At 42.2% G+C, this 21,017-nt stretch overlaps 1 protein-coding gene across 2 annotated transcripts in view; it reads right to left on the bottom strand.

The window, feature by feature from the left end:
• Nucleotides 1–21,017, bottom strand: part of Nipped-B (Nipped-B cohesin loading factor) — an 804,192-nt gene that overhangs the window by 676,724 nt on the left and 106,451 nt on the right. For both annotated transcript variants that reach the window (XM_068226150.1, XM_068226151.1), the window contains exon 6: nucleotides 12,058–12,257. The gene's annotated coding sequence lies outside the window, so the exon portion shown is untranslated. The remainder of the gene's footprint in view (nucleotides 1–12,057; nucleotides 12,258–21,017) is intronic.

Genomic DNA, 21,017 nt, shown 5'->3' with positions numbered 1-21,017 from the left:
ACCATAATGCTTGGTGTTGGCCCTGTGTGCCTCTCGACAATAAGACGTGGGCAGCCCCTCTCCCAGGTACGTCGGCGCACACGATTCCGGCGATCACTGCGGGCAAGACAGAAGCGCGATTCATCACTAAAGACGACCCTATGCCATTCGTCGACCCACGTCGATCTTTCTCGACACCAGGCCAGCCTTACACGTCGCTGTTGTGGGGTCAATGGAACACCTTCTGCAGGGACACGGGCTCGTAAGCCAGCTGACGCAGGCGATTACCAACTGTTTGTTGTGTAACGTGGGGTGCCACAGCTGCTCGAATTTGCACTGCTGTTGCATGGGGTTCCATCCGGGCCATCTGAATGATGCGGCGATCCTCTCTCATAGTTGTCTGTCGCGCTGGGCCTGTGCCAGGTCTACGAGTGTGGGTACCTTCATTTGACAACTGCTGCCATACACGTTGTCCCGTAGATGCCAGTCAGTCAACATGTGCATCGACAGTCCTTAGCGATAATCCAGCCTCACACAGCACAATTATCCGAGCCCTCTCAAACGGCGACAGTTGTTGATAGCGTGCTCTTTTCTGTCGTCAAGTCATGTTTGACGGGGAACACTTCACTGCACAGATTGCAAGTCAACTCCGCTACACCAGAGTCCGTATACTGGAGTTGATTCCTCCGCGACCAATCACGCGAAAAGACCTGTAGCAACAATCCAACGCATCTGAAACTTTGATCGTTTACATAACTACATGGCATCGTTCCATATCTTGAAAATAAACACAAACGACCAATGCCTTCATGGTGTTGCAATTTCCATTTTCTTAAGTGTATCACATGAATGTGTCACTGCCTACATGAATCCCTATTTCCACCCGTTCATCAAATATGGCATTCAGTTTTTATGCATGTACCTTCAATTTTGTTTAACATGATCGCATACATTCTTCCAGTCTTCATGGGAAAGGGCTGCAAAATTTTTGTTTGCTACACAAATCAGAGCATCCATTTTAAACCACTCATTTTGTCTTTGAATCCTTTTCTTCACACTTGCCTTTTCTAATTCTTCTGAGGTCAATTCAGGATGATACAGTGGTAAGCATAAAATAGAATACCCGCTGTCAGCCAAGATGCTGTCAATGTTATAGGTGCAGTACAAGGGTTTCTTTGTCTTAATAATAGAAATACATTGGGGTTAAAGCATATCGTCCCTGTAAGGAATGCCCTTATCTGCATTGAATTTCAGGTGGCAGCACGATTGATTTGTATTTTGTGATCACCGGGATACTGTGAGGATTTGAATTTGGGACAAATTGTGTCCTCAGTCCCTTTTCATAAATTTTCTAGTTCGTATCCTGATGATAGTCACCTGTCTTTTTGTCCAGACTTAAGCGCACACGCATTTGTCACAAAGCCCTGTTTGTTACCAGCATGAAGGATGATTAGTATAATGCCTTTCAAAATAGGAACCAAGACATGGTGAAGTGAATCATCAGTCCATCTGCATTCAGCTCTGTACCTTGTGCCTACATAGATTTTGTTCATGTAAACAATCAGAAAAGAAACATTCCTCTATTTTCGAACAGTTTATAAATTCTTTGTGCTCTTGATCCTCTTTTGTTCCCTCAAAATTTGCCTGTTTTCTTATTCTCTCCATATGAAATCAAGAATAATGGTAATTTTTCAGTGTATGTTATTGCTGTGGTCAAAACAGATGGACGATTGTAATTTAGCATGAATTTTCTTAAATGATAGCTTCTGTTTATTGGTTATATAAAAGTAATTCATCGTGCGGCAAACACCACATTCATTGAAATTATCGAGCATAGCCTTCCTTAATTTTTGGGGCCTATGCTTGTTGTGGGTACCAAATGACACTCACCAGACTGAACTGATTAAAGTTCGCCTTTTATCATACAATGAACTGAACAAAAAACCAGTTGCTTCTGGTATTCTCTTCATCATAGACTTACGCTTAATTCGAGCTGCAAGAGTCGCTTCCCTCTGCATAAACTGATGCACGTTTTCTATCACCTCTTGCGTTTGGCTGCGCAGAATTTTGCCCTTTAATTTACACCATGCAGGAGACTACACTACTATGCACTCTGTTTACAGTGCTCATGTCTAACTGCATGGATTGTACGTTTGCTATAACCAGAACAGATCTCAAAGATGCATTTCTAGAATGCAGCAATCTATTCATAGTAGAGTGCATAGGTTCTACTACAAAACTCCTCATAAATGCAGGAGTATCTATTCCAGAAGCATACTAGTGAGTTGTTTCTTTTCTTTTTAACATCGATCACATCAAAGGATTTCTGCATTGCAACGCTGTGAAAGGGCTTGTATAGGGAAGGTAGTGGCCATGGCCTTAATTAAGGTACAGCCCCCAACATTTGCCTGGTGTGGAAATGGGAAACCACAGAAAACCACCTTCAGGGCTGCTGAAGGTGGGATTCAAACCCATCATCTCTTGAATGATAATAGTAGTTCAATGTGTCCATGTCTTCTCGTGTTCAAGAGGATTGTGAGTAACAATTCCATCCTGAGTCAAGAGGCGCCCTCTGGTAGCCATGGGGTAACTTTCATTGGCTACTTTAATGAGGTGATTTGCCTTTGCTGCCACAATGACCTAATTGTCTCAGTAGGTTCATGCTTCATATTTGTAGAACTAATTTCAAGCATTTTAATTAGAGTTGCTTTTACAAGACTTGTCTGTAATTGATATCTTTTGAGGAAATATTTCAGGAGTTGGTACTTTATCAATAAGAAACATAACAGACAAGCTTGAGAATATCAGGCTTGAAGGTACAAGACTAAAATCTGATTTGCAGAAGCTTTCATGACAAAATATAAACATGCCTTCTGGTATGAAAAACTTTCATAATCTTAATCTCCTGGATCTCTTCCTATATAGGCAAGCAGGAAAGCTCTGAACATAAGATTAATGGAGAGCAAGGCAAGTAGTGTATTGACGAAGTGAGATGTAATATTCCACAGCATTTACCGTATTTCCTCGTGTATTAGAACCCACTTGGTTTGCAAGACAAAGAAAACGACAAGAATAAAGCTTGCATATAAGACAACTCAACGCAATTCATCAGAGAAGAACGACAATTCCACTTCGAAGTGGGTACAGGCTGTACTGCAGCTCTGACGACATATTTCCGCCCGGCCGACCCGCGCAATGAAAACGCACATAAAAGTCAAGTGGCACCTCTGTGTTTCGTAGTTAAGAAATGTCCGTCTCCGTAGTGTAGTGCAGCACAGATGACGTCGCACAAATAGGTTAACAGCATGCATAAGTCATGTGATATATCTGTTTTGTAGTTAAGAATGTCCACCAGGGTAACGGCACAATTAGCTGCCATTCTCAGGGGCCCAAGTTCGATTCCCGCTACAGACAGATTTAAGAATGGCATGAAGGTTCATATGAGGTAAAATGGTACATGCAGCTCACCTCCATTAGGGGTGTGCCAGAGAAGAGCTGCACCACTTCAGACCGAGGACACAAGTTTATTTTAGTAAAGAAATATTCACAGTTGTTGCTATTAATAAAGCAAGCAAGGTCATTAACAAAGTGATAGTTTAATATCTCCTAACTCAGGCCAATGCACTGCACGTAACATTTTGAGAGGAGCAGGTTTAAAACATGGTAACACTCCAATCATAACTATTGTTTTACTCATCAACATACCTAATAATAACAATAACAACAACATTATTGGTTTTAGTCCCACTAATTAGTCTTACGATTTCTGGAAAAGCCTAGCAAAACATACTATGCATTAATAAAAAATGGAGACAACGAATATATGAAATTAAACATAACAAAATACATTATCTCCACACATATCGATATCCATGAATGTGGGAAGCTTTCTTTTTTCTTTTTGTCGTCGAACTTCTGGCACTATCCGGGCACTTGATAGGATACCTAATCTAAATATGCGGACACACTTATCTCGATTACACCCATTTAGGTAAATCCTGGTATGATAAATGTAGAGTACAAGCACGATATATGCTGTAATGGTTATAGCATCCACAATGCCAACTTGCAGTGGGCCCGGCCCGGCACCGTATAGGCCCACCCCTTACGCTTAAACTGCGCCAATCACGAGCAGCACTTAAGTGTTACGCCATGCCCCGCTCGCTTCCGCCCGCGGTCCCGTAACAGAGGAGTATGGAAATGACTCCAAGATTAATCTGGAGTGTTCCATCTCGCGAGATTCCTGGATCCATCGAGCATCCGGACTATTGAAGAAGGGCCACCGCAGATATATAAGAGAGCAACGACCTGCCTGGAGTCAGTGAGAGTTAGACCGAGTTAGAAATTGGTGTAGTTCAGTCGTGAGCGACTGCCGGTGTAGTGAAGTATGTGAACTGCTGTGATTATCGGACTAGTGTGCTACAGTGCGGACTGTCGGCGAAGGAGAGAACGTACAGCCGTGTGACACGGGACCTTGTGTGTGAGTGTAAAACTGTGTAGTGTGAGAACAAGTAACGAAGGGAGAGAGAGCGTGCGAACTGTGTAAGTGTGTGTTATGAGCAACCGTTGTGTGTAGTCTTGTGTAGTTTAGTGCGTAGCTAATAAATCTTAGTAATGAAGCTACCAGTCTAGTGTTAATTGATCCTACTACCCCGCCAACTCGTTACAACTGGTGTCAGAATCGGGATCTACTGGTAGCAGTAATTTCGTAACTAGGAATTTCTAGCGAATCGTAAAATGAATAGCGAACTGTTTCAGGTTCTCCTCACTAAGTTCACCGAACTCTTATCCAAACAGGACGAAATCAAGAACGACCAAACTGGAATTAAATGAACTTAAGGGTGGACAAGGTAAATTAGAACAGGAAATGCGCTCTCTCGAAAGAAAATTAAAGAGTGACATTATGCAGGACGTACAGAAACTGGTTGAAAAACAGATCAAAGAAATACCGCAGGTTGTGGAGTCAGGGGTATGAGACCTGAAAGAAGATGTAAGTGCCCTGCGTACGAGAGTGACAGCCATGGAGATTCGTGCTAGGGCCACCCGCAGCAACAGCGGCTCCAGTGCCGGGAAAGTAAAACCCCCGCGCTTTGATGGGACAACATCTTGGCGGACCTTCCGGGACCAATTCGAGACCGTGTGTGGGCACAATGGTTGGACATCGGAGGAAAGGGCTGTGTACCTAATCGCCGCACTGCAAGGACCAGCAGCGGAAGTACTACACAGCCTTCAGCTGGGTGCCACTTACGACGAGATCATTTAGAGCGCTCGACAGCCGATACGGTGACCACCAGCTGGCAGCCACCTACCGAGTCCAGCTGAGGAAGAGGACCCAGCGCGCTAATGGGACGCTGCAAGAATTCGCGCAAGATGTGGAGCAGCTAGCCCACAAGGCTCTGGATGGGATGCCTCTGGACCACATTCAGCAGGAGGCAGCCTATACATTCACTGATGGAATCCGTCAAAAGCTGAAGCTCAGCGGGGAGCATGACCTCAGAGAGGCCTCGACGTTAGCCCTGAGGTAGGAGGCAGTGAAGGGAACAGTGGCACCGTCACCAAGAATGCGAGCCGTGAGAAGCGAGGATGTGCCGGAGACACACGCCGTTACGGGAGAACAACGCACGCCAACGAGAACACCTCTTGGAATTGAGGCGAGCGTGGCCACCTGCGGAGGAACTACCGTATGGAGGCGGCCCCCGATCAGGGAAACGAGTATGTGCCAACAAGGAGAGGGGCTCGTCGGCACCGTCAGTACCGCCCCTCGTTTCACGCTAAATGTGGTCACCGAGCAGAGCGACTGCAGCTTGATCATATATTATAGATAAGAAAGGAAATGCAACTAATAAATCAAAATACTAATAAATCAAGAGACAGCTTGATCGCCGACGGGTGGCTTGGAGACAGGCCGTGCCGAGTTACGATAGACACGGGGGCGGAATTGACCATCGCCAGGCTGGACATCGCTGAGGGACAGCCAGACAGGGAACCCCACCGCCCTTATCTGCTGCGAACGGCCTCAGGAGACACCATCCCTGTCTTGCTACTTCAACTGACACTGGGACAACGATGCCTACGAGTCTGGGCCTTCGTCGCCGCCATCACGGATGAGGTCATCCTGGGCCTAGACGCGCTACGGAAATACGAGGCGACAGTCAATGTGGGATGACGTGTATTGTGGCTCGGCAAACAAGGGGTAATGCTGCGATGCCCAGGTACGCAACCTCGAGTAGCGCGGTTAACGTTGCCCAGCGACGAAGTGATACCAGCCAACAGCAAGGTGATGGTTACGGCACGGTTAGAGGAACCCATACAAGGGGACAGCGTGCTCGTGGAACCCGATTCGCCGATCAAGGACTCCACCTGGCCAGGACGCTCGTTCTCGCACGAAGCTGCGTGCCAGTACGAATACTGAATTCGACGTCGTGGGAGCAGAGGGTACGCAGCAGGACCGAGCTTGAGACTTGTGAACCAGTCACGTGCGTCGTGCCAGTGGACGACTAAGACGCAGTGACCCTGGAAGCAGGCGAAGGATTGGATATGCTCTGGAAGATTATATCTTTTTTTTTTTGGTAGGGGCTTTATGTCGCGCTGACACAGATAGGTCTTATGGCAACGATGGGATAGGAAAGGCCTAGGAGTTGGAAGGAAGCGGCCGTGGCCTTAATTAAGGTACAGCCCCAGCATTTGACTGGTGTGAAAATGGGAAACCACGGAAAACCATTTTCAGGGCTGCCGATAGTGGGATTCGAACCTACTATCTCCCGGATGCAAGCTCACAGCCGCGCACCTCTACGCGCATGGCCAACTCACCCGGTGAAGATTATATCCGTTGCCCGAAAACATTTAGAGGCGAGACAGCTCAGGGAGGTTAAGGAACTAGTCCATGAGTTTGAGGACATTTTAACTGCTACCGGAGGTGACTACGTAAAGACGGACAGAGTGTACCATTGCATTAACATCGGCGACGCCGCTTCAATCCAGCAGCCACCTCATAGAGTACCCCTGGCAAAGAAGGTGGAAATCAACCAGATGCTAGATGACATGAAGCAGCGGGGAGTCATCGAGGAGTCGAACAGCCCGTGGTCATCGCCAGTCGTCCTGGTGAAAAAAAGAAACGGTGAACTCCGCTTCTGCATCGATTATTGGAAGTTGAACGACGTCACGAAGAAGGATTGTTTCCCGTTACCTCGTATAGATGACACCCAGGATACGTTATCTGGAGCCCAGTGGTTTTCGACTCTGGACCTGAAGTCTGGATACTGGCAAGTAGCGCTCCATCCGGAAGACAAGGAGAAGACGGCATTCTCAACCGGCCAAGGGCTCTACCAGTTCGGTGATGCCCTTCGGCCTCTGCAACACGCCGGCGACTTTCGAGCGACTGATGGAGGCCGTGCTGAGGGGTCTAACTCACGACGCTTGCCTCGCGTACCTGGACGATATCATTATTGTGCGATGCACGTTCAAAGAACACGAGGAGAACATGCGGAAAGTGTTCGAGAGGCTACGTGGGGCTCATCTAAAGTTAAATCCCGGAAAATGCCAGCTGTTCCAGAAGGAGGTCCGCTACCTGGGCCACATCGTGTCATCGGAGGGAGTAGCCACGGATCCGGAGAAGTTATAAGCTGTCAGGGAGTGGCCGGTGCCGAAGGACAAGCGAGAACTAAGGAGTTTTCTCGGCCTTTGCATGTATTACCGCAGATTTATAGCTGGCTATGCGGACATCTCAAATCCTCTTACACACCTCACCGAGGAGAGGTGGTCTTTCCAATGGTCAAGCGAGGCGGAGGCTGCCTTCTGGAAGCTGAAGGAATCAATGTATAGTACACCCACCCTCGGATACCCTAAGCCTGGGGAGAAGTTCATCATCGATACCGACGCCAGCGACGTGGGAATTGGTGGGGTACTGTGTCACAAGCGAAAGACGGCCAGGAGAAGGTGATCGCCTATTTCAGCAAGACGTTGTCAAAAGCTGAGAGAAATTACTGTGTGACGTGTCAGGAATTGCTGGTCATCGTGAAGACATAGGAGCACTTCCACAAGTATCTGTATGGGCAGTCTTTGTGCCTGTGCACTGACCACTCTGCACTGACTTGGCTCCTAAGCTTCAGAAACCTGGAAGGACAGACAGCTTGCTGGGTGCAACGCCTTCCGGAGTACGACTTCACCACCGAGCACCGACGAGGAAAGAAGCACTGCAACGCCGATGCTCTATCGAGAAGACCGTGCCCTGCGAACTGTACTCACTGCCAGAAAGTGGAGAGACAGGCAGGCATCGTGGACTTCCAGGCCGTGAGGGCCACCGCCGCTGAAGGATGGGATCGAGACGCCCTCAGGAGGGAGCAGCTGAAGGACGACATCGGGCTGATCTTACGAGAAGTAGAGTCGGGGCAGAGGCCGGAATGGAAAAACATCGCCGAACGCAGCCCAACCTATAAGGCGTACTGGGCCCAGTGGTCATCTCTCATGGTTAGTGACGGGGTACTTACCTGCACGTGGGAATCAACCGACGGAATGAAGCACACTGCACAGCTTATAATCCTCAGGAGCATGAGGAAAGAGGTGCTGATTGAGTTGCATGCGGGCGCTACTGCCGGCCACTTGGGAGTGAATAAGACACTAGATCGTGCCCGACAGCATTACTATTGGGTGCACTTGAGGAACGATGTTGAGAGGAAGTGCCAGCTGTGCGACACCTGCACGGCGAGCCGGGGCCCACGTACCAGGAATAGGGGCCAAATGATGCAGTACAACGTTGGAGCAGCATTCGAGAGGATTGCCATTGATGTCGCTGGACCAATCCCCAAATCTGACGCCGGGAACCGTTACCTTCTCCTGGCTATGGACTACTTCACCAAGTGGCCGGAGGTCTACACCATCCCGAACCAAGAGGCATCGACACTGGCCGACATCTTGGTCAAGAACTTCTTCTGTTGATTCGGAGTCCCGAGGGAACTTCATAGCGACCAAGGCAGAAACTTTGAGTCGAGGTTGATGCTACAGGTTCTGCAACGCTTAGGAGTGCGGAAGACACGTACGACGCCTCTCCAACCTCAGTCAGATGGTATGGTGGAGCGTTTTGTGAAAACCGTCGAGGAGTACCTCTGGAAGGTGGTTTCAGTGCACCAGAAGGACTGGGACGAGAGGGTCCCCTTCTTCTTGATGGCCTATCGAGCGTCCACCCATGAGACGACAGGCATGACAACTGCCAACATGATCTTTGGAGGGGGGCTCCACTTGCCATGCGATCTAATGTTCGGGTCTGCACCAGACCAGCAGCAACCAGCGACAGACTATGCATGGGAGTTGGTGGATCGGCTCAAAGACATCCACGATTATGCCCGACATCGTCTAAGGGTAGCCAGCGACCGGATGAAAGCCCGCTATGACACGCTCGCGAACTCTGCGGGTTTCCAGGAAGGTGACATTGTGTGGCTATACCGTCCTGTGCGGATGAAAGGGAAGTGACCGAAACTGCAGCCACAATGGGAAGGCTCATATACAATCGTCACCAGGATCAACGACGTCATCTACCGGATTCGGCGGCCTCCCCGACGAAAGACGATGGTTGTTCACCTTAATCGCTTGGCACCGTATTGTGGAGCAGCTCGGGACGAGCAGCCTTGAGGGGGGGGGGGGCAGTGTAATGGTTATAGCGTCCGCCATGGCAACTGGCAGTGGGCCCGGCCCGGCACCGTATAGGCCCACCCCTTACGCTTCAACTGCGCCTATCACGAACAGCACTTAAGTGCTAGGCCATGGCCCGCTCGCTTCCGCCCACGGTCCCGTAACAGAGGAGTATGGAAAGGACTCCACGATTAATCTGGAGTGTTCCATCTCACGAGATCCATCGAACATCCAGACTATTCTAGAAGGGCCAGCGCAAGATATATAAGAGAGGAACGACCTGCCTGGGGTCAGTGAGAGTTAGACTGAGGTAGAAGCTGGTGTGGTTCAGTCGTGAGCGACTGCCAGTGTAGTGAAGTATGGAACTGCCGTGATTATCAGACTAGTGTGCTACAGTGCGGACTGTCGGCGATGGAGAGAATGTGTAGCCGTGCAACACGGGGGTATGTGTGTGTGTGTGTGTGTAAAACTGCGTAGTGTGAGAACAAGTGAAAAACTAAGGGGGAGAGAGAGCGCGCGAACTGCGTAAGTGTGTGTTATGAGCAAAAGTTGTGTGTAGTCTTGTGTAGTTTAGTGCGTAGGTAATAAATCTTAGTACTTAAGCTACCAGTCTAGTGTTAATTGATCCTACTACCCCGCCAACTTGTTACAATACTTAAAAATAAAGGCCTGGCTTGCAATAGCTGCAGTTATCCAAAGATTGCTATCAGTCACTATGTATTACATTCAGAAGTACAATTTGTAACATATGCTAGACAGCTTGGGAGTTGACACGCTTTCTAGAGCATGACTCTATTCAGAAGGGGTGGCTTTAGCTACACATACACCAACTGGGAATAATTGTGACCTTCTCCAGAAACCATTTGCAAATAGATTTTCACTGTTTGGACTCTATAATCGGAAACAAAACTATTTTTTTAGAAGGTTCAAAAAAATGGGATCTTGAATGCTCTCAATGACAGTGAAGATGACATCATTTGGGTCGATGACAATACTAGTAGCAGGGAAGTTGGTGGAACAAGACGAAGATAATTCAAATTTAATCAGCGATTAGGTTTACTGTGTAATTATTGGCCATTACGTTCCTTAGTAGTAATACTGCACAATGCAATAAATAAAACTGTATGCCCAACCTTTATCCCTTTTCTCTATGGGGTCAATCAAGTGTGAAATGGGGCGAATCCTTATAACGAGATCTTATGACCGGAATTCCTTCCCAACACCCGGCTCCATGTCTAAGTGGTTAGTGTGCTGGCCTTTGGTCACTGAAATCCTGGGTTTGATTTCTGGCAGGTTCGGGAATTTTAACCATGATTGGTTATCATTTCATCATCACGATGCGCGGGTCGCACAAGGGCGTCAATTAAAAATAGGAGAGGATTTCCACCAATCAATACTTATTTATTGCATACATTAAACTACAGGACCGGTTTCGACCTCATGTTCAAGGTCATCTTCAGCTGAACCATATATACATATTAATATAATGAAGCTTTGATTAAGATTGTGGTATTGAAGGAATGCCATATGATGATGATGTACATTTAGTTACATACAAATGGGGCACGTCTTAGCGTGAGCTGGCGTATATGTCATTCTGTGCAATATTGCAACTGTATGTCTAAAATGTTGAAGGTCTTTAAACTAGTGTATTGTTTTTATCTTGTACATATATATAAGTTAGTTTAGGAAAAGACGTGTTTTATACACTAGTTTTAAGACCTTCAACATTTTAGACATACAGTTGCAATATTGCACAGAATGACATATACGCCAGCTCACGCTAAGACGTGCCCCATTTGTATGTAACTAAATGTACATCATCATCATATGGCATTCCTTCAATACCACAATCTTAATCAAAGCTTCATTATATTAATATGTATATATGGTTCAGCTGAAGATGACCTTGAACATGAGGTCGAAACCGGTCCTGTAGTTTAATGTATGCAATAAATAAGTATTGATTGGTGGAAATCCTCTCCTATTTTTAATTGTGCAATTGTCAATACGGAAATGAAGATTATAGATTACGACAAGGGCGTCAAATCGAAACACTTGCATCTTCGTAATCTATATCTAGCGAACCGATCTTTACACTACCGGCATTAAGAGCTATACACCATTTCATTTTCCCTTCCCGACGTCAACCTCAACAGAGGAGTTAATGAGATGAAATAAATGACATGATAAACTAAAACCAACTATGTTTACTGTAGATGTAGGCCTAAAAAAGTCATGTGTTCACCATTTATCGTCGTCTTTATTTTTTACATTTAGAAATGCTGCTAATACTGCCACAAAGCAAGTTCCTTTATCAACATTCAATAAACATACAAAAGAAAAAAGAAAAACACATGGAACATTTGGACAATACAGAAATCTCTTTCAAAACCACCACCTGGTTCACAGTATGACATACGCAAACAGATGTTAAATAACTTCAAAACTTACCAAATCCTCAAATAGAGTTCATAATTATCCTGAGACCATCTGCCCTGACAAGTTTATATCCTGAGAATATACTGTATTTTATGACAAACTCCATAAATTTTGAAAAACTGTTTCATTCAACATTTAAACACATGATGATCCATATGGCATCCTCTATCATCTCGCAATGGGTTGAAGGGTCAAAAGCATTCTTGAAGGTCCTGTAAAAAATAATTCAATCACAAAAAAGTCACAATAATACTGACATCAAATTTACAGAGCTTGCTGGGAAGGTAGTAAAGGTTATTATTACTGCAATTTGCCTGGTGTGAAAAACTATTTTAACAGTTTTCAGGGCTGATAACAATGTAGGTTGAAAGCACAGCCTCTTGAATATGTGTATATGCAGTGACTACAGAAGATGAAAATGTTAAACACCACCAGGAAATAACGTAAAATTACCCAGTCAAAACCCGGATGTGCAATCCTCTACAACACAACACAAACACAGATTGGGCAAGGAATTCCAATTCGTGATGACAGCTCAAAAAAAAACCATATACCATAACACAAGTCAATCAATCAATCACTACTGATCTGCATTTAGGGCAGTCGCCCATGTGGCAGATTCCCTATCTGTTGTATCCTAGCCTTTTCTTAAATGATCACAAAAAAATTGGAAAATTATTGAACATTTCCCTTGGTAAGTTATTCCAATCCCTAACTCCCCTTCCTATAAACGAATATTTGCCCCAATTTGTCCTCTTGAATTCCTAATTGATCTTCATATTGTGATCATTCCTACACGTCTCCTTTCTCCCAAATCTTACCAGCCCAAACTTTGCAACATTCTTGTAATGCTACTCTTTTGTCGGAAATCACCCAGAACAAATCAAGCTGCTTTTCTTTGGATTTTTTCCAGTTCTTGAATCAAGTAATCCTGGTGAAGGTCCCATACACTGGAACCATATTCTAGTTGGGGTCTTACCAGAGACTTATATGCCCTCTCCTTTACAGCCTTACTACAACCCCTAAATACCCTCATAACCCCGTGCAGAGATCTGTACCCTTTATTAACAATCATATTTATGTGATTACCCCAATGAAGGTCTTTTCTTATACCTAGGTACTTACAATGATCCCCGAAAGGAACTTTCAACCCATCAACACAGTAATTAAAACTGGGAGGACTTTGTCTATTTGTGAAACTCACAACCTGACTTTTAACCCCGTTTATCATCATACCATTGCCCACTGTCCATCTCACAACACTATTAAGATCACCCTGCAGCCGGTCACAATCTTGTAACTTATTTATTACTCTGTACAGAATAACATCATCTGCAAACAGCCTTATCTCTGATTCCACTTCTTTACACATATCATTGATATATATAAGAAAACATAAAGATCCAATAATACTGCCTTGAGGAATTCCCCTCTTAATTATTACAGGGTCAGATAAAGCTTCGCCTACTCTAATTCTCTGAGTTTTATTTTCTAGAAATATAGCCACCCATTCAGTCACACTTTTTTCAAGTCCAATTGCACTCATTTTTGCCAGTAGTCTTCCATGATCTACCCTATCAAACACCTTACATAGGTCAATTGCAATACAGTCCATTTGGCCTCCTGAATCCAGCATATGTTATATCTTGCTGAAATCCTACAAGCTGAGCTTCAGTCGAATAACCTTTTCTAAACCCAAACTGCCTTCTGTCAAACCAGTTATTAATTTTTGCAAACATGTCTAATATAATCAGAAAGAATGCTTTCCCAAAGCTTACATACAATGCATGTTAAACTGACTGGCCTGTAATTTTCAGCTTCATGTCTATCACCCTTTCCTTTATACACAGGGGCTACTATAGCAACTCTCAATTCATTTAGTAGAGCTCCTTCAACCAAACAATAATCAAATAAGTATTTCAGATATGGTACTATATCCCAACCCATTGCCTTTATTATATCCCCAGAAATCTTATCAATTCCAGCTGCTTTTCTAGTTTTCAACTTTTGTATCTTACTGTAAATGTCATTGTTATCATAGGTAAATTTTAGTACTTCTTTAGTATTACTCACGTCCCCTATCTGGACATTATCCTTGTAACCAACAATCTTTACATACTGCTGACTGAATACTTCTGCCTTTTGAAGATCCTCGCATACACACTCCCCCTGTTCAATAATTTCTGGAATGTCCTTCTTTGAACCTGTTTCTGCCTTAAAGTACCTATACATTCCCTTCCACTTTTCACTAAAATTTGTATGACCACCAATTATGCTTGCCATCATGTTATCCTTAGCTGACTTCTTTGGTTGATTCAATTTCCTAGTAAGTTTCTTCAATTTCTCCTTACTTCCATAACTATTTCTAACTCTATTTCTTTCCAGTCTGGACTTCCTCCTTAATCTCTTTACTTCTCTGTTATAATATAGTGGATCCTTACCATTCCTTACCACCTTTAAAGGAACAAACCTATTTTCACATTCTTCAACAACTGCTTTAAACCCATCCCAGAGTATGTTTACATTTTTTTTTACCATTTTCCAGTGATCATAGTTACATTTTAAAAACTCCCTCATGCCTGTTTGATCAGCCATATGGTACTGCCTAATAGTTCTAATTTTAAAACCTTCCTTTCTTTCACATTTATTTTTAACTACGACAAAAACAGCTTTGTGATCACTAATACCATCTATTACTTTGGTTTCTCTATAGAGCTTACCTGGTTTTATCAGCACCACATCCAAAATATTCTTCCCTCTAGTTGGTTCCATCACTTTCTGAATCAGCTGCCCTTCTCATATTAACTTATTTGCCATTTGTTGGTCATGCTTCCTGTCATTCGCATTACCTTCCCAATTGACATTTGGTAAATTGAGATCACCTGCTACTATTACATTCCTTTCCATATCATTTCCAACATATCTGATTATCTTAGCAAAAAATCCTGAATCAGCGTCAGCACTAACCTTTCCCGGTCTGTACACTCCAAAGACATCAAGTTGCCTATTATCTTTAGAGAAGAGCCTTACACCCAGAATTTCATGTTTTTCATCCTTAACTTTTTCGTAGCTTACAAATTCTTGAATACTTATAGTACCATAAATTGCAGATTTAGCTAGATGTGCACTCTTATGAACAAAAGCATCTGTTTTTCTTTAATGTACTCCAGCTGGAGACTATGGCTACCAGCAGATTTCAATAAATATATATATATATTTTTATTTTTTTTGCTATTTGCTTTACGTTGCACCGACACAGATAGGTGTTATGGCGACGATGGAAGAGGAAAGGTCTAGGAATGGAAAGGAAGCGGCCGTGGCCTTAATTAGGGTACAACCCCAGCATTTTCCTAATGTGAAAATGGGAAACCATGGAAAACAATCTTTAGGGCTGCCGACAGTGGGGTTCGAACCCACTATCTCCCAGATGTGAGGTCACAGCTGCGCGCTCCTAACCGCATGGTCAACTGGCCCGGTGATTTCAATATAAGAGTGCCCTCTGACATAAAACATCCATTTGTATCAATAGTAAAGATACAGTTATCCTCAAGGATAACTTCATTGTGAGAAATATTTATTTCAAACTTTGCAAATGCTCCAGTGAAACACCTAAGACCAGGCAAACACACAGGGAGGAATAAAGAGGCCAATAGTATCCTGCAACTGCCACACGCGTTTTAAAACAAGCAGAATATTGTCCTATAAACATACCAAATCTGAATGATTTTCTACAAAAATATATGATCAAATCAAGCAAATTTGTGCAGATCACCAAGAAGTTAAACAGGAAGTGGATTTCAACATAAGATAATGCCATATCGTTTTCAATGAAAAACTCATGCTATGTAAACAACACTTGGTACCATAGCCACAATCTATTTCCACACCTAGGTCGTCTCTTTTGGTCTCTTCTTATGACAAGCAGGGGATACTGTGGATGTATTTTTCATCTGCATCCCCCACCCACAGGGGGTGTTGCACCTTTCAGTCACCTCTTACAACAGGCAGAGGACACCATGGGTGCATTCATCATCTGCAACCCCCACCAAAAGGGGATTTAATGCATTTAACCCTGTTGCACTCAGCCTATATGCAGGGGATATCTTGAAGCAGCACAAACTAATTCTTGTGATTTTGCAACCAAATTACGAAAGATAAACACACAAAATAGTTTAACACGTATTGAAATAAAATAAATCACACTAATATAGGAAACTACTGTATGAGCATTTCAATAAATGAATATACCTTTGACGCATGATTATTGGCAAAGCCGTTAAAAATTATTAAATTTTGAAAATAATTTTTTTTTTTAATAAATAGTTTTCAATGACAGAAAAATCAGACATTATTGCATCTTTCTTCTTTGCTCTTCAACTAGAAAGAAAGAACATCTAATTCTGAATAATTTGATATCAATATGACGGGTGTGCTGTAATTCAGTCATGAAGTATGAAATAACATTGTTCACTGTACACATTAATGTCATGGATGTCAGGTCCTAGCGGTCCGATGCACGGTGAGCAGCTGTGACTACGAAAATCTTCACGGGTAAAATCGTCACTTCCCACATAACGGGAGTCACTTTCGAAAAACAGTCGCTATTACTGTCTAAATCATCTAAAAATTCAACGATATCGGATTCATTCAGCCTTGAATATGGCCCAGCCATTACTAGAAACAGACTACGCAAGTACATGCAACAATGGAGCAATGAGGAAATGTAAAATTATAGTTCAAGTAGTGCAGTGTACACACGATATACCGAAGAAACAAAAACTATAAACTAAACTGATAGCAAGATGAAATTGTTGTATTCATACGCCAGCCAAAAGCATATCCATACAATAACAACTTTGAACAACCACAACATAAACATTCATGGTGAACAGATTTAATTTGTCGAAATTAAAAATTTTTCGTTGGACTGGGGGATATATCTCTTGAGTAAAATACAAATTCAACGCTTTTGTTACTGTCACAATCATCTGTTACCATTTAACAGCTACACAAATGAGCAAAATCCCTAAATAGGACAGAGCTGATATATCAGCGCCGTGAGCATTCTCGTCATAACCTCTTGTGCTGATCTGGTTAAATAGGCTCAGCAGACTAATATGAAACAGCACCTTACGAATTGGTGAGGAAAGCAAAGACAAATCTCCTCCCGTTATCATTGCCCTTGTACACTCGTTCAGTAATGCATACACATTATATGATAGCTGATGTTTAAATCACTGGGGGCCAACCAACTTTTGGGTTGAGGCCTCTATGTTAAAATATATATTGCACAAACTCCACCAGTAATATTGCCTTACAGTAGAGTGTTTACTACTCCATTAACTCATTTTTACATAATAGTCACAAAAGTATTGTGTATTCTACTGTCCTCCATCATACACAACACCTCTGAAGCACATTCCTGTACAATGCTTCACCCAACACATTCACTTCTAGCATAGCCTTCATGAATATCCTGTAGTCTTGGTCGATATTTTGTCAGGGTTTTTACCAACCTTTTACATGGTTCAGCATAAAAGAATCTGGAGGGATGAGAAATGTGCAGTCCACACAGTTCATGGATTTACTAATGCTTTAGTCACCCCTGGGGAAATTCCCATTGATGAGCTACACAACTCACCTGACCTGCTTATACTATACAAAGGCAGGAGGGAAATTTTAACTTGGAATATATCTGAATGCTACTATTTCTAATTGCTATGTAACTAACTCCATTCTACATCTTTGAATTAACTCGGCAATATTAACATGTCAATTGATTTTCTATTTAACATATATATGCTAATAAACCCTGCACATTTTTCTCAGATTTTCTCAGGAAAAAGTTGGAGTATGAGTATTATTTCTGTCGAGGTTTGTACAGTGCTCCTGACATACAAAAATGCAGATGATGATATTTTCCCACCCACTGCGCTCCTGCCATACACGATAGGGATTCAGTGTACATTATCAAGTAAGTTCAGGCGCTACCATACACTGAGGATGGTTGGTGCGAGTTCTGATTACACTTTGTGGTATTGGAAACCATTTCTTTTCAGTTTAGACTAAATTAATCTACAATTCTGAGGTTTCACAGTCATTTAATCTAATGCAGTTTAAATGAAAATAAAAAATAACTCAAAAAACATGTACTAACAGATTATACTTGCAAAATATTCAATTTAATTAAAAACAGAACAGTTATAGGTTGTTTACGGCCAAAGAAAAGCTACACATTCTAGAAGAGAATAAGCAAATTGGTAATTGTGCTGCAGGGAGGAAGAATGATGTGGACAAAAGTTGATATGAGATTTGAGGAAAAACAAAGCACAGCATTTCATTGACAAAAGCAAAGTTTCCAGAAACTGAGAATGGGACAATGTGAATATGAGACTGAAAAAAAAAAAACAGTTTTAGATGTGCAGTCATGAGTGAAATGGGTCAGTTAAAAGCTACTGTATATCAATAGCAAAACAGTTAAAAAATACAGGCTGTAAGGCTAACTGTGAATGGGTCACATTTCTTATAACGAAATAACTTTAATTTAAGCAAACAACTTCAAACATGCACAACATGTTGCAACATGCACAGGCCAATTAAAAAAATGGAGAATATCTGGTTCATATGGGGGGGGAAAATAGTACTACAGAAAGAGATCTTTGTTAACAACAGAAAAATGATGACATACGATTCTGACTGATTCTGACTTGAAAGTTCCCTCATACACCCTTGGATGACTATCTTGGGAAAATGACATTTCTAAAACAATGTCCTAGAGAGCAATAAAGGACATGTAAGCTCATCGGACAAAAAATTAGTCACCCCTGGAGAAATCATTACAAGCCTCTGGACTTGATAACCACCCAAATTCGGTTAGGAAGTGTGCCCACAATGTTGTGCAGGTGCATCCAGGTTAAGCCACTCGCCGAGGATTCAATTGCGCAATTCCACCAAATTTTGAGGATGCTGATGTCAGCATTTTATATTCTGTTCCAACACACCCCACAGATTTTTCAATGGGATTCAAATCAGATGATTTTGAAGGCCAATCGAGATGTAATAGGGAGGGGGAGTGTTCACAAAACCAGTCCCATATGCGTCTAGCCCGATGAACTTAGCTGTTCCTTCATTATTTATTTATTTATTTATTTATTTAATTATTAGATACAGCCTATGGAGGGCCATTTTACACTAATAATAATAATAATAACAATAATAATAATAATAATAATAATAATAATAATGATGTTTAAATAAGTATAAAAGATAACAAAGGTATAAACAACAATATTAAGTAACAATAATTAACAATTTTAACAGTAACAATGTGACAACAATGACAACGGTAACTGGCAAGTGTCGGTTTCAGAAATTAGGAAGAAGAAAGTTTACATATCTAATTGAGATCACAAAGTTAAGATTCCAGTAAAGTTCCACCTTTTCAATACAAACGTAAGTTGTATAAGATGTTGTAGACAACATTTATTTATTTATGGGGCCGGTTTCGACATATACAAACATCATCAGCCTAAATCACTCAAAGAGCAAGTACGTAATAAATTTTATAGATATACAGATACATGGAGCACACGGCAATCAATAACAATTTTATTTTCCCGAACATAAAATTCTGGGCAAGGTATGTAGATTATACCCTTGTTATCCTTGATGGAAGAACTACTGATGCAGTTTCCACCCTCAATAATTTAAAGAACATTGATCCTCGGATAAAATTCACTTCAGAATCTGAATCTAATAAAATTATAAATTTTCTGGATCTCACGATAAACAGGCTCCCTTCCTCAATAGAATATAAAATTTATAGAAAGCCAACACAGACAGCCACTACCATTAGGAAAGATTCTTCACATCCTACAGCACATAAATGTGCCATCTATAATAGCATGGTAGATCGAGCATTCAGAATAACATTAACTAAAGAAAATTTAAATAACGAATTGAACACCATTTGTTCCATTGCTAAATACAATGGATACAATAAAGCATTCATGGAGCAAATCATTAATTAAAAAATACAGTTTAAATTCAACGTTAACTAAAGACAGAGCTATTTTAACTATTTTAAATGTGTCACACGAATTCTACCTAGTATGTGTGTATTGTTGCTATATGTGAATTTATTCTCTAACATTGAAAACATGTGGAAACCGGTACCTTTATAATAATAAAAATGTTGTAATATAATTTTTTGTGCAACAGTTTTCTATGTATTGAAAAGGTGGATTATATTAAAGTACTTTTGTGATTTTCAGTTCAATATGGAACAGCCATGAAGTTTTTAACTTTAGATGAACTTAAGACAGAACAAACCCTACTAATTATTCAATCCTCACTTGTTTATAGCATTGCGAACATTCTTAGGAAACACAATACCAAAATCGCATACCGAACTGATAACAGAAACATGGAAATTGCACATAATACCAGTTCAGTAAATAAAACTGACGTCTATTTAAAGCCGGGCGTCTACTGATTCCAACGTAATAACTGCGATTCCTCGTACATCGGGCAGACCTGGAGGAACTTGAAAATCAGATATATGGAGCATGTAAATGCCGTCAAATATAATAGATATTCAGCGGTCAGACAGCATAATCAAGACTCAAGAGCACAGCTTCAGCAGCATAAACCAAGACATAGACATTCTCATGAACATAAACAAAGCCCCCTTCTCGATGTTACGGAAAACTGCTTCGTCAACATGGACCAGTTCTTTAATCCTAATTTAAATCTTAACGAAATCTCAGAAAAAAACAACATCCTCTGACTTTTTAATTAACGTCTTTAGGTGTGTCATTCTTTTAAACAGACGTTCAGTATTCCACACTTTTTATAACACCCTATGACGTTACAAGCCCCCACAACACCACTCTCCAGATCCGCCTTAAGCACTGCCCCTTCCTTCCCACTATCCTTCTCCATCCCCCCCCAGTGCTCAACTGCTTTAGTAC

Source organism: Anabrus simplex, chromosome 2, assembly GCF_040414725.1.
Source record: "Anabrus simplex isolate iqAnaSimp1 chromosome 2, ASM4041472v1, whole genome shotgun sequence".
Lineage (NCBI taxonomy): Eukaryota > Metazoa > Arthropoda > Insecta > Orthoptera > Tettigoniidae > Anabrus > Anabrus simplex.
The sequence above is the reverse complement of the archived record's forward strand: the minus strand, read 5'-3'. Positions and strand labels throughout refer to the sequence as shown.